Below are 11129 nucleotides of genomic sequence, written 5' to 3' on the forward strand. Positions count from 1 at the left end.
CTGTCCCTATATACCACCACCACTGAGAATAAGAGACACAGAGAGGGGAAGCTTTTGGGTTTTTTGGCACATCCATGGCTGAGCCAAATGATAAGTCTGGTTTGTTGGCTATTGGATCACACACTTTATGTCATAAATATTAAAGTCTTAAAGATTCCCGGTGTTCTTGTCTGAACCAATATATCGTTCTTTGCTGGAGAAAGACAGTCTTATAAAAACCAGAAAAAGAGGCCCTCGTAAATCACCATGTCTATACTTAGAAATGTGTTAAACCTTTTAAGCTCCATTTCAGAACACATAAAGTGTTTTTTTTTTTTTTTTTTTTTTTTTTTCTTTTTTCCGAGTTAAAAAATCCATCCAAAGGTCAGTCAGAAACAGGAATATAGCTGTCTTTGAAATCTCAAGCTGCTGTAATAGCATTTTTGGCAGTGAATGATAAACTTGAACAGTTGAGGTTTACACGGCAGATCAAGTGAACATGTATTTGTCTATACATTAAATGACCCAGCAGCGACCCTTTTTCATTCTGTCTCCTGACCTATCAGCTTATTTATAGTTTTTACTACAAATGGACCTCCTGAACAAAAGAAGGCAGACCATCTAGCTCTGAAGAACCCATCACAGTGGATGGATGCCCATAACCCATCACGCTTGGGCAGCAGTCCCATTTCAGTGATAACCTCCTAGGTAGCAGCAATATTAACCCTCCTTTTACCTGGCAGGGATTTTTAGAGTCTTTCACAGGTTGTGAAGGGTTGTTCAGGAAGATATTATGACCCTGAAGGTGTTGGGTTGTAAGACAACTGTGGATGTTCTTGAGGATGGCAGGGATTTAGGGTTTCTTCTCTGCCAAGCCTCATAGTTAGGAAACTCTTGCTGAACACCTGTGTTGCAGTCCTTGTTTTATTAACTCTGGAGGTATATATTCAGGGTCTCATTTTTGGGAAATAGCTTAGTGTTCATTAGAGCAGGGACTGCCATTACCTCTCTTCCACTACCCTGTGGTACCCTAACCATGCCAGGCCTCAATTCTGGATTTCCTAAGGTGTTTTTTCCTCTTGCCTTGCAAAAGCAGCTTTTTGTGTTTCCGAGCTGGTCCATTGATAAGGGAAACGACAGCTCATAAAACATGATGGCCAGTCTGGGGCCCTGCCAGGGTTTATTATTTCTCCTGGTGCATTTTCTCCTGAGCTGAAGGTTGTGCTCAGAGGTGGCATTTTCTTTGCTTTCCTTTTTGACAGACCCCTGCGAAAGGAGGGAGCCCAGTCCGAGCCCATTTCCCCAGGAGCTTTTCCTTTTTCTCTTTTCTCATTTTGCAGAATTTTAGGTAGCAGACCAGACCCAGGGAAACAAGGAAGCATATCAAAAGAGTTTACCTGCAAAAATGAAAATGGAACAGCAAGTACCTGGATTTATTTTTTTCTTTCTCAGTGACCAAGTGAAGTAGCAGATTGCAACCGATCTGCACCTTTACTCTTCCATTCCCCAAAATAACAATGGCCACATTCAAAGCTTGTGATCTGAGCAGATCTTCAGGAGTCTTTCATTTGGATCTACCAAAGGATTTTGCTAAGCAAACACACAGGACTGCAGTGCCATTGTCTAAACAAAATATATCATGGAGACCCTGGTCTCATGCGCTGCCTGGTTGTGTAATGGCACATGTCTTGCTTTCTCTTCTGTAGGAATACACACTCCCTCCCTTCTAGGCTTGTCTCAGTAAATAGAGTCCTGAGAAATCACCCCTCTAACACCAATAAAATCTGATATTTTTATTTTTATTTTTTATTTTTTAAAGCAGTCTGTTTCAGAGCTATTTCTGGGAGCTCTGTCCTGTGTAAAATTCCATGCTCATTTCAAATACTGTTGCTACATTTCTTCCACAATCTTGCTCTTCTATTCCAGCTAAAATTAAGATTAAAAATAAAAATAAGAAACCAACAACAATGTTCTGTACTGCCCAAAGTGTCTCGGACAAACTGGCACAGCACAACAGTTTTAAGGCTCAGTGGCCCAGCCTTTGGAGCCCTGAAGGCTTAACTTTCCATTAGTCAACAGGACAACTCACAGAGGTCCTAGTTCAAGTGGCCAGAGAAGTACATGCATAACTAACTTGCTGATTTGCAAACGGCAGATGATCTAGTACTTGGGAATTTTCCGTGGTTTAACCTTTGATGGAGGAGGTTGTGTTCTTGAGGGAACTACGGGCTCCCATCCTCGTAGTGCAGTGAGATGGGTGCCCCATGGCATAGCAGCAACGCCAACATCAGCTGCTCCGGCGTGTGACTGTTCCCAACATTGACAAGAGCTAGCTTAAGCTGTCTACCATGGGAACACCACTTTGATGAAAGCTGGCTATTTATGCACTAGCACCTTGGCTACTTAAAGTGAGTTTGAGAACTAAAATGCATTTGCTATGTAATAAATGCTCAACTTTGACATTTGGGGATTTATCTAAGCCAGAGCAGAAAAAAGGGGGGAAAATAGCTACTGCCTTTAATTTCCAGCACCACCAACTCAAGCCCTACTAGCTCTGCCCTCATTAAAAGTGTCCTCCTTGTTCCTTGGCCAGCTCTCTCTAAGGGTGAAGTGAACTCAAAGATTTTTGGCTGGAATGAGCTGGGATGTTTGGAAGGAAAATAACACACTTGTTTTAAGAAAAGTAGTAGAGATGATGGAAGAAAAGCCAGGACTTTATTGGGCCAAAGTCAGGACTTTATTGGGCTGGTGCTAGCTAGACTCTGAGGCAGTGTAAATCTCACCTTGTTAAGGAGTGACAGTGTAAACAATTTGAACATAAATGTTTCAATCAAAGGAGTTAATCTTTTGGGGATAGTACTATTCCTGATAAAATTGGTGGGAGTTCTGCCTTTGGTTCCTTCAGCTTTTATGCAGGACCTTCAACATGCATTATGCAAGGTGATCTATAATCTGTATATCATACACTGTGACACGAATACAGGAGCTGTCATGGAACTTTATGTGTCTTTGCATGACATGTAGTAGCTTTTCCTTGTCTTCTCCAGAACAGTCATTTTGGGTAAAAGATTTACCCAAAGCCATTTGAGAAAATACATCCAAGACCTGAATCATAGAATAGCCCAAGATGGAAGGGACCCACAAGGATAATCCAGTCCAACTCCTGGCTCCACAAAGGACCACCCAAAAATCAAACCACATAGTTGAGAGCATTGTCCAAACTGTTCTTGAACTCCGGGAGGCTTGGTGCCATGATCACTGCCCTGGGTGGCCTGTTCCAAATAAAAATGGTCTGTTGAGCTCTTGTATGAATACACCAAGCCATTAACATGCTTGTTAGGTGCAAGCAATGAGCTCCTAGAGACAATTTCACTTTTGATCCTGATTCTGAATTATGCAAAGTTTCCTCCAATGACAAAAATAGCCTAAAAGTGGATACAAATGCACTTTTTTTCTTGTCTGCTTCATCACGGAGCAAATAAAGGTATGAACAGAGAAGCTTGTGAGGTTCTGATGGCAAAGTTACCACTGCTGGTTGACTGTTCTCCAGGCTGGAGGCCACATTCCCCAAATAAAACCTGGCAGAATTGAATTTCACTGCCTTTTGGGCTGAGGCACAAGAACTCGCACGGGAGTGGATGGAGCACATCGCCATGGGAGGCAGTTGGGTGGTGACAAACGTTGTCCCTCTCTGAAATCACATTTTCTGTCTCTGGGTGAGCAGTTCAGCTGTGGATTAGCCCCTGTTAGCTTCACCTGTGTTGGTCATCTCTCTGTAGCTGTTGTGTCCTCCCCTTTACCCAGCTGCACGTTTCTCTGCCATGTTTACGCCAGGCAAATACTGGAGTGGCTGCTTGGAAAATGACTCAGAGAAGTTATGTGAAAGGGTCTTGGATGAATGAAACAGTGCTTAATCCCATGCTGGATCACTTCCCCGATCAGTCTGTCTGCCCAAATAGAGCGTGGGAGCCCATGACTGGTGGGAAGGTCATGGAGGGTGAAGCAGGGCTGGTCCTTGCTGCATCAGCATGGGCTCACGTTGACTGGAGATGACCACAGAGCTGTTGGTTGGGAAGGACACAGTTCCTTGAGTCACTATGCTCTTGAAGTCAGAAAATAGTTCTTTTCTGACGTGCAATTGACCTCTAACAATGCCGCCTGCCCTGTGGTACCAGCCCGTGATGGGGCTGCGTTGTGTAAGCCTGGTCGATGCTCTCTATAGAAAAAGTGCTACACTCTCTCCATCCACTTACATAGCTGGTGGTACCCATCAGGCTCAAGCCCGTAAAGAAGATGTATTAACACAGAAGGAAGCAGTAAAATGTTTAAGGAATAGCTACTTCATTGATACATTTTATAGCTTGTTAATTTACACCCCATAAAGCCTTTCTGTGTGTTTGAGCAGCGAGGCCAAGGTCTTTCCTATAGGAGTTTCCTAGCAGCTGGCACACATTTCATTCCTGGAAGTGAGTACAGGCCTGTTATTGATTTGTTTGTATTGATGGCTTTTGGCAAATAACCGGGAATGTAAAAAAGGGGGAAGTAAGTAGATCTCAGCAACATATTGTTTTGCTTCCGTGCACCCAATGGGCCACAGATTAATGGGAAAACGATGCTGTTAATTATCTTTGGCTGCCAACACAGCTCTGGGGCAAAACTCCATCAAGCATTGATGAACAAAAGTGAGTCTTGTGTCGGCTCTGAGGTCTTCCAAGGTTACTTCTGACTCTTTGGGTGGGCCATGATGAGATAAACATGCCCTCCTGTTTTGATTGTATATGCCATGACCTGAGTTTTGTGTCTTTTCTGATCTAATTAGGACTCCTCTGACCCCACACTATTGGGAAGGATTTATTTGCAAGTGATGCTCAGCTCAGCTTTTTTCTTGGTTTCAGTTCATGGCTCAGTCAGAAGAGCTCTTAAATCTTCTTCCATGCAGAAAGGCCACATGTTGGATGCACAGAACCTCTCAAACATTTGCCTCTCAGACAGGGACAAAAGGCAGGAGAAGATGTGGGCAGAGGAGTCAGTGTAGGGATCAGCAGGTATGGAGCCTGGTTGTGTTGCAGAACCAGCTAACTCTGGTCCTTCCCAGCTACCCTCCTGCTTCTCCCTTCTCCTACAGGGTCCCTATGGTTTTGTACCAGCCTTGACATGAGCAGAAGTCAGTCTGGCATGGATGCATGAATAGCAAGGGAAATCCTATCCCTCTGAGAGTGCGCTGGCTCCAAGAGGGGGTGGATGGAGTCAGTGTCTACCTGTGGCTGGCTGCTCATCTCCTCCTCTCCTGGGTTTGGTGGCTCAGTAGAAATGAATGGTGGTCAGATACTGCAGAGCAGCAAAAAACCTTTCTTTTCACATGTGGAAAATAGATTTCTGCAGAGGGCAAGCTTGAATCACACATCTCTATCTGCCTTCCACAGACAAAGCTCAGTGCATGTTGCCTTCTCCCCCCTATCCATCAATCCGCTCTGTCCTGAAACAAGAAGACTGATAACCTTTTCCAAAGTACTGAAAAGAACAATCTGAATTGCTTGAGGATGAGTCAGGTTTGGATGACTTCCCCAGGGGCAGGCCTGGCTGCTTGCCTAGCACCCTTACAAAAGGATTAACCAGCCCTATTCAATCGCAGCTAGAGGGGGAAGAACTCTTCTCCAGGCCTCTCATGTTTCCAGACTGGAGCCAAAAATGTTTTACACAGCTGGCAGTGCTTGAGGGTTGCACATCAGGTGCCAAATGCGATGACCCTGGCAGTGCCAACCATGGTTGGGATCCACATGCTTGAGGGGAAGGCTGAGGTGAAGAGGGCAGTGTCTTAGAGGAAATTTGGGTAAACTGTTTGTGTGTGTGTGTGTGTGATTTTCACCTGTCAGTGCATTCTCCATCACCTATGACTTCTGGTCCTCTCCTTTGAGGTCAATGAGACTTTTGCTGTGGACACCAAGGGAAGCAAGACCTGCCCAATTCTGGACCCTGAGAAGCCAGGTGTTGGAAGCTGAGACACTAAGTCAGATGGAGATGCTGAATTTGGGCGTATGAGAAGCTGGTCAGGCATGGTATTGGCACTTGAGATGCCCTTGGGAATATTGCCTGTCTGGTTCAAAAGGCTACGGGCCTACTGCAGCTTCTGGGGGTGTTAAATCTGCCCCTCTTAGATACCCTGGGTTAGGTTGAATGGCCTGAGAGGTTTCTGTGTGGTAAAATGGTTGGAGAGAGCAGAGGTAGAGGGAGGCAGTGGTTTTTGACACTGAAAATGTTAAAGACTTTGTCCCTGTTTGGGAAGATTGAACTAATGCACAGGATCATCCTCTGAGATGTCTCAGCATGTCCCTCCTGGTCACACCCTACAGCCCTAATAGGGAATCTGGGGCAGGACACTCTCATTTTCCATGGGTAGGGGATCTATTTTGGAAAGGCCAGATATATCCTTTCTATATGTAGTACCCTCCTGGCTGAAAGGTAAGTACTAGATGCACACATCATGGGGTCAATACTTGCTTGTTGGGCTCCTCTTTTCTGGCTTAAGCTCTTCCACCTTTAAGGGTTTGAACATTTGGGCTTGAAGATGAGCTTTCCAGGAGCTGTGTCAGGTAGATCCAAGCTACAAAACGTGCTCTTTCCCACTCAGCTCTTGCTTTGTATTATCTGTGGACCCCATACCCAATGAAAACCTTTGGGCATGTTGGTGGGAATTCATGTTGCCAGCTCTGGGGTGGGATTCAGTAATAGATGGGGATGAAGATATGTAGGCGCCCCCATGTCCATGTTTCCTTTGTATTAGGTTTCTGAGCTCCCTTATGGCCTCTGGAGAGCTAATTAGCAGAGATGATCCAGAAATGTCTTGATTCAGTGGCTAATGTGCAGGTTTCTAGCTCTCCAACATCTCACTTGGCCTCCAGCTGCTCCCCAGGCCATGGGTTTTCCAACGTCCTGCGGCACATTGACCTAAACTTTCCACTTCTCTAAAACATTCCCATCCCCAAGAAGCAGGAAAAAAACTCACCCAGGTCTCTATGAGCTTCCTCCAGCTCCAAGGAGCCAAGGGACAGCACAGCCTGATCCACTTGTCCCCCCTCATCCCCAGCTCTTCTGAGGGAAAGTCGTGGCCCGTCCTTCCACACTGCTTTGTGACACCAGTTTCTCCGAAGGCAGCACAACCGCAGGGCAGAGGCGAGGCACATTCCTGATAGGACCAAGATAGCTTTTTCCCATAGCTCCCAGGCAGTGGGAACGGGGCACTTTTTCAAAGGACTGCTATGCCTAAAGTTAAAATAACAGGAGGGACAGAGTGGGAGATCCAGGCTAGATCATAGCACTCAGGGCTTGGTCCCTTCAAATTAAAAGAGAAAAGAGAAGACAACAAGAGGATGCACTTGGGGAGCTTCCAAAATATGTCCACGACCACTCTGATATCCCTTTGGTCTCACAGCACCATGGGAATAAAGTGCTTGCCTGATTCCATCTTATAAATACAAACTGCGCTGCAGCTTTGTTTTTATTAACAGGGATTACCCAGGCCTGTGGTTTTTTTGTTGTTTCTGAAAGACTTCTCCTGCTGTTGGGGTAGCTGGGTCCCTCTTCCTACCCACCCCCCCCCGATGGAAGAACAATATTGATATAAAGTCTAAAGCATTTAAAATCACATGAGCTGAATGTTGTTTTACAGCTTCGAAGCCCGAAGCTGTCTTTGTCTTTCTGATTTTTTCCACAAGTTTACAAGCCATGAAAATCTCATCTGTTTTCAGCTTATAAATCTCCATCGGCCAGGGAAATATCAGAAAATAAATACATGGGTACACTGGGGCCACTATGGTGTTGTAGGTGACAATCTTTGAAGCTCTCACAACTGAGCCCGTGTTGTCTGCAAGAGCAAGGAAAGGGGAAAATTACTGCTGAGTATTTTAAAGCTACGTCTTGAAAAACAGGGACTCCTGCCAGAATAGTTTATTTTGGTTAGAGCTGAGTCGGGCTGCAATTCCCTGGAGGCAAGACTGAACTTGAGGGCGCAGAGCAGGAGAGAGACACGCTCAGAGGGAAGGGAGCATTTAATTGATGTTGAGTGATAGTGGAGGCTTGGGAGCATCAGCAGCAGGGTTGGGTCACTTGGAAAATGTGATCTTCTCCCTGTGTGTCCAGTGGGGAAAAATGGGGAGTACCTTAAGTCACCAGTTGAACCCACCTTGCCCAGGACTCTGATGTCACCAGAGCTCAGTCTTGGTCCCGTTTTGGTCTCACCTCTCATCACTGCAGCCAGAAGGATGCACAGGCTGTTTAAACTGTAGTGGAGCATCCCAGGGACCAGAATGTGATCTATACATTTGACATCAGGACAGGATTACGGGTTGAACTTTAGATTTGGTTGCACCAAAAGTGTTTATTGCATTGCTGTCAGCTTATCCCTGTGGGGCTGGACTGATCCACTGCCAAGGAAGTGAAGGAGGAATCCAACCAGGGCTGCAAATAAACACCAGGTCGTGGGGTGATTGCATAATTCAGATTGGAAGGGACCTCTGCATTTCCTCTGTGCTTACAGGAGAATTAAATCTCTATAGTATGTACATACACCATATAAGAACAGCAGAGATGCTTGAAGCTTTTTCTCCAAGTACTTTCCCTGCCTCCAGTACTTGTGCACTGAAGGTTTTTGGAGCTGCATTGGGTTTTACATATTTAACAAATCCCAGTGGACATCTCTTCATGACCTTCTGTCCTGTTGACTTCTGCAACATTTAGCACCCATGGAGTCCTGTGGCGAGGATTTTTACAGCCTGACCACACATTGCACCAAGAACTGACTTGTGTTTGCTTTGCAGCTTCCTCGTGTTGGTTTGATTAAAGGCCTAGTTCTTGCATTAAAAGAGGCCACAAAAAGTCAGCCTGTGCTTACCCTTTCCATGCCTTTTGTGGTTTTATAAACCTCCATCATCTCTCCTATTGCTCATCTCTTTTTCCAGCTGGAAAAATCCTGGCATGCAATTCAATTGTGAGTTTCAGCTCGCCGAAACCCGAGCTGATGTTTTCATGGTGCGTCCAAAACCAAGCTCTAGTTCCGGCCCATCATTTAAATCTGCATTTTGAAACCCCACTCAAGCTGTTTCCGATCCTTCCCATATGGAACAAGCTCGTTACTTAGGGCAGCTGATTTTTCTGCACAGAGAGACATGATCATCCTGTGAAGAAACGGAAGTCATATGAAATAAAAGTCAATGGGAACATGTGGCTGTTAAATGTGAGCAGCAAAAGCAATAATCGCCCTATGACAGCGTGTGTCACCTTCTCCTTGTTCACCCTCCAGGAACACGGAAAAGGAGCAGCAAGGTGGGGAGGCAGCGCAGGCTGTCGGATCTGAAATCACACCCAGGGTTCCGCAGCCAAGTCTCAGAAATTGCAAAGTCCAGCTGTGCATGTGAGATCTGAAAGCAGGAATCACCCCTGCTAAACCTCCCCGTTCCTTCCAGGAATATGACTCTGCAGCTAGGGCCCTGGGGATTTCTGCAGTGTCTATCAGCCCTCCTCAGTCCTCTGAGGATCTGGACAGGCTGGCTTTGCACAGAGAGGGAGGAAGGTTTATTCCACAGGGGAGGTAGCTGGGATGAGCACAGCTCAAAGCTACCCAGAGACACGGCAGCAGAAAATGTTGGGGGCAGCAAAACAGAAAGGGATGAAGAAAGAAATGTGAAAACAAAACAAAACAAAACAAAACAAAAACACACAACTAATTTCATTTTACCCTTTGGATCAAGAAGTTACAGTTCATTTTTCCTTTTGCTCAACCTTTTCTTCCTCTTTGCAATGTTTCCAGTGGTTCCCCAACTTGGTGGGGCAGCCCCATGACACAATTCCTTGGAGGTCTTCAAAAGCCATCTGGATTTTGTCTTGGGCAACCTGCTATAGGTGAGCAGGGGTTGGACCAGATGACCTCCAGAGGTCCCTTCTGACCTCAGCCATTCTGTGACCCCGTGGCTCTGCGGGAAGGGTAGGGGATGCTCAGCATTGCACATGGAGCAGTGGGATCATGGTGGAGTTGTCCTGTAGATGCAGAACAGACAGAATAAGGTGTTTGTTCTAGCAAAGTGAGAAAAAGCACGAGTCAAGAATGGGCAAGCCTTGCCCAAAATGATGGCTTAGAGCATGATGGGCATTGGGGGAAAGAGCTGGGTGTCCCCTTCTCTGTCTTCTCACCCCTGTAAAGTGCAAACACGGAACTAAAGGGCAACTGTTCAGCAAACCGCCGTCCTGCTGGGTTTGTGTGCAGGCCTGCTGGATGCTCTTTTCTTCTCCAATCTGTTTGTTTTTCTTCTTTCTGAATTTCTGCCCAGCTCAGTCCTACCCCACAGTTGTTTATCTCTTTGTGTTCCCTTATTTTAGTCTTTATTTTCAGGAAAATCAGTTGTCTGGGGAGAACTGGAGTGTCTGAAGCTCTGTGTCATCTTGTATCCCCTCCATGGGCTTTTCTGTCCCTGGAGAGTTTTTCCTTCTGTGCTCTTCTCACCAGCTAGAGAAATGTTTCTGGGAATTGCCTGCCTAGTACTGCCATTGCCTCTTTGCCACCTCTGCTGTCTCTCAGTTCTCCTGGCTGCAATAGGATTGTTCTCAAGCTGCCTGCTGCAATCAGGACCGACATCCTCACGTCAGGAAATTGCTGGGCAGGAAAAGGCTATTGAGACAGAGAATTGTCATCACAGATCAAAATCTTCCCATCAAGGATGCAGAGAGCAAAAAGCACGCGGTCTAACAGCTCTGAGATTTAGCTACTGCACTCTTTTCTGGTTTCATTTATTTATTTATTAATATTTAATTTTATTTCTATTTTATTACATTTTCTCTCTCTAAATAACTGTTTTATTTTTATTTATTTATTTACAAAAAGAGAAGGCCTCATCTGCCAGCATAAAAAACCAAAAAATAAATTCTGATTTTGCTGCAATTAAAACATAATGAACATCTTAATCTGGATTATACAGCCATGGGGAATGGCTGGTTCAGAGGAGAAGAATGGGAGAAAGGGAGGAAAAGGGGAAAGGCAATCTTTCCGACCTAAAACAGGGTGGACACCACTGCTAGGGCAGGTGCTGGTTGGGAAAAGGATTTTGAAACGCGCAGGAATGGCATTTCCAAAGGATGTGCCCCCATGAGAGTGTGGGTTGGAG

The sequence above is a fragment of the Aythya marila genome (genome assembly GCF_965140915.1).
Source record: "Aythya marila genome assembly, chromosome: 2".
Classification (NCBI taxonomy): domain Eukaryota; kingdom Metazoa; phylum Chordata; class Aves; order Anseriformes; family Anatidae; genus Aythya; species Aythya marila.